Raw genomic sequence first — 4,182 nt, forward strand, 5'->3', positions numbered from 1 at the left:
CCTTGAAATTTACTGAAGGCAGATTAGGTGTTAAGATAACAAGAAGAAGAAGAAGAAGAAGAAGAAGAAGAAGAAGAAGAAGAAGAAGAAGAAGAAGAGGAGGAGGAGGAGGAGGAGGAGGAGGAGGAGGAAACAGAACAAAATCTTCCATCGTCCTCCCTATGACTGAAGGTTACCTTCATTTCTTGAAGAGAATCATCTTGTTTGTACTCAAAGTCACATGGACACATTGCATCGGTAGTAAGAAAACATCCATGAGACCAGAAGAAAGCAAAGTAGATGGATTAGGAAGGAGTTCCCTCACCAACTTCTCCTGAGTTGGGGAAAAAAAGCAGTTCCTAGCTTTGGAGTAACATATGTATATTAATTCAGAATCTAAAATGACTAAATTCAAGATGCCACCCAAATGTCTTCCTCTGCCATGACTGAAAATGTGTATACTTTTTTTTTTTTAACTAATCAAAGGGTGACTTAGAACATACATTTTGTTCTAAATCTTGCTTTCTTTTCCCAAAGTAGAACCCAGGTAACTCTCTAAAAGACATTAAAACTTATTTTTATGATTTTGGCGATTGATACACACAAAAATTGGAAGTTGTTTTAGGCAGAAATGACAAAAACAAATGGCTGAAGAAATGTGTTTTGTTGTGGGATCTTGAGAATGACCGTGGTTCATACCAGAGAACCATGTCCACAGGAAACACTCTGTTCCATGTCAGGGGACAGGGGAGAGGTAACAACTCTTCAGTTCATTCATTCTACATCACTCTTTGTCACTACTTAACCTTTCTTGAACACTCCACATTTGAGGCCACTTCATAATAATCTTTTATTTTTCTGAAAAGAAATCCTATATCACACTGCACTAGAATCTTCCTGATGATTTCGCAGGGGTTAATATTCGCATTTCATTAGAAAATATTCTACATGAAATCCATTTCCTGAATCTTCCTGCCTTCCAGGGTGTGGCTACTCCCCCATTCCCTTTCACTTCTATCTGCCCTCCTTTGCCCAGCGCTCATACCTGCCAAGGACTAGTCTTGGCTTGGATAGAAGTTCCGGAGGAAAGAGTGTTTAAGAGTGGCAAAACCAAGACTCCAGGTCATTCGTGGGTATAAGCTGACAGCTCTGTGTTCTGTTTCTGCTGCCTGCCCAGATAGCTCAGCTCTGGAAGACCAAACCCAGTCTTTTATTTATATCAATTCAGTCATCTACTCCAAGCTCCCTCCCTCTTGATTATCCCACGATTTAACATTTTATGAACTTAGCCCCCAGATTCTTAGAAAAGAGAACAAATACATTTTTTAACATAACAATCAAACTCAGAGATCTGCCTGCTTTTGTAAGCAAGACAATACTATAGCTGTGTGGGTTCCTGTTCTGAGATCACCACTCCCTAAAATCTCTTTATATCCTTCTTTAGTATCTTCTTGACAAGCTGGCTCATAGTGCAGCTGGCTCTGTTCTTTTAGGTCTATGAAGTCCCTCATATAATTCATGTTATATCCTAATATTTTGCACAGTTGAGAAATCCTGTTTATATATTTTCAAACTCATGATTTCAGAGTTCTTTCCCACAGCCTTAAAGGCTGTTCTGAAGGTCGCAGCCTTCACCATTTTGCTGAGGAGCATAGATACACCCTCAACTCCCAGACTCGTGCTGTTTGTAATTATTGTAGAGTCATTAACCTTGGCTAGGAGAACATTTCCTGAAGAAGAAACATAAAGTAAATTATGTACATTATTATACAAATAAGTCTTACTCCTAGCAACTGCTAACACTCATGGAGGCCCATGCCCGCTGACTCTACTTCAGGGGTGGAGACTGTGTCATACTTGCCCTTGTGAGGCCATTCAGGACTCAGCACATACCCTATTAGCACCCACATCTGTCTTGGGGCATTTCTATCATTCACTATATAGCAAAACCTTCCTAGCATCTGTTCCAGCTTACATATCTCTACAAATTATTTAATAACCTTGCTAGTGCATTATTATACGGTGAATCAGAATCTATAGAATAAAATACCAGGTGTCCTTCTCTTTGTTACATGTGTGATCAGTGAGCTGGCAAGTGGCTATCTGTGAAGGGAAAGGAAGAATTAAATGGTGAAGAGCCACGGGTACCTTCTAGATTTCTTTTCTGAAGGATCAATTCTGCTGCTGGCAGTAAATCCCTTTTCATTCTCTCCACCAGCTGTATCTGGAATGTCCCAGAAGCATAGAACTTGGAAGGTATGAACTGTAGAGAAATGCAAAGCTGAATGGTAGAAGGAAGGAAGTTGAGGTCCATGGTGAATTTGCAACACTGTGGCAGCTCTGCATTCAGGCAGTCACTGAGTGTTAGCCAGCTCTGGAGCTCTGATCATACTGAAGCATGAAAGAAACAATGTGTCTGTCCTAAAACAACTAACCCCTATTTCTCTCAAGTGTGGATTCCTGGGTCATCTAGGGTTTAGCTGAAGTCATCTGGTCATAGTTGCCCTCAGCGGGTTGCCTTAAGGATCAAGAGGTCTCATTCTGACAGGAGTAACCACATGAAGTGTTCACACTTTAACCTAGTAAGAGCAGAAGTACAGGGAAACAAGTGTGTGAACTCATTTATAAACTCTCCCTGTTTCATGGCTGCTCATTGGCAGGAACAGGTCATGTGGCAAAACCAGCAGCAGGTTGTAGGTACTTTGCCTGTGGTAGTAGGTGGGAAGTCTTGGCATATTTACATGGAGAACTAGGAAGAGTAACTCAGCGTACCACACACAAGAAATTGAAAATGTGCAACTGGAGTTGAAAAATAGGGAATTCACACTAGACAGTGGAAGCGATGGGTATATTTGACAGTAAGTATAAGGGGATTACTGAATGTCCAGCCTGATCCTGGAACTTCAGACTATGCCACTTTGAAGAACCAGTGAAGGATATGGAAAATGAGGAGAAAATTGGGAAGTTAAGACCAGAAATATAAATGATTTCAACTAACAAAAGACCCCATTAAAAAAAAAACATTCCATTGTCTCAACATTCAGCATCTCATGGTTTCCCATCTCTTCCCACCTTCTAGTTTCCATCAAACAAGAGGACAGAGCTGGAGGTACAGCTCACAAAGCAGAGGTTTACTGCATATGTACAGGCCCTGGGCCTCATCTCCACAACTGCATAGACCGGGTGTGGTGAACCCCTGGAATCCCAGCACTCCAAGAGGCAGAGTCAGGAGGATCAGAAGGCCAAGCTCATCTTCATCTATATAGTCAGTGCCTTTGAGGCTAGCCTGGAGAACATGGCACTGAATCTCCAAAGCAAAGCCAACAATTATACATAATGGAAGAGAACCAAAGTATCTGCTGAAGTCTGATCCCATTTTTGACTAACTTGATTCATATTATAATCCAACCAAGTATTTTACAGAGGCACAGTAGAGTGTCTTCACTTCTAAGACAGACATAAGGAGAGGTTGTTCAACATTCCACAAACTTCCCAACATACAGACACAGGCATCTGCTTGAATGTAGCATGTTTACTATAAAGTGTCTCAAATATATCATTAAAGATACCCCAGGACCAGTTGTGTAGGATGATGCAACCCAATCCCTGTCTGACTCATCACTCCCCAAGCCCTGGGAGGACCCAGACCACAGCTGTGCAGGAACTTCCATAGCAAAACCATAATGGACACTGCACAAATGACATAGTTAAGCTCTGGGGTTTCTTGCAACTAGGAACGTTGGACAGATTTCCTTGAGCCTTGGTGTAATGAAGGCCCACTTGTCTTTGCACACATCTCAGAATCTGGTGAATGGCTCTACATTCACCAGTTGAGAGAACTATTCTCTCAACTCACTTAGCACCAACAGTAGTGTGGATGGTGGACTCTGGAAAACCATTTTCAGAAAGGCCAAGTTTTCCTTCTTAGATATGACTTGAGAAGAAAATGAGAGCTGTTCAACTTCACCAAGCAGTTATTTCTCCTTTGAGAGATGTAGATAGTCCGTCCATGAGGTTGGAGATAGTCTACATTTGCTGATGTGCAGTGTCTGTTATCAATAGGTCACCACTACTTTCTCCTGGATCAAGACTGCTGCCTTTGGTATTTAAGAACCAATATAAACCAATGTCAGCATCCTTTCTTATCCCCTGTCTTCCTGTTTGACTCTTCAGTTTTACATCTTCTTGTCACTGGCCTACCTC

The sequence above is a fragment of the Mus caroli genome, chromosome 10 (assembly GCF_900094665.2).
Source record: "Mus caroli chromosome 10, CAROLI_EIJ_v1.1, whole genome shotgun sequence".
NCBI classification, from domain to species: Eukaryota; Metazoa; Chordata; class Mammalia; order Rodentia; family Muridae; genus Mus; species Mus caroli.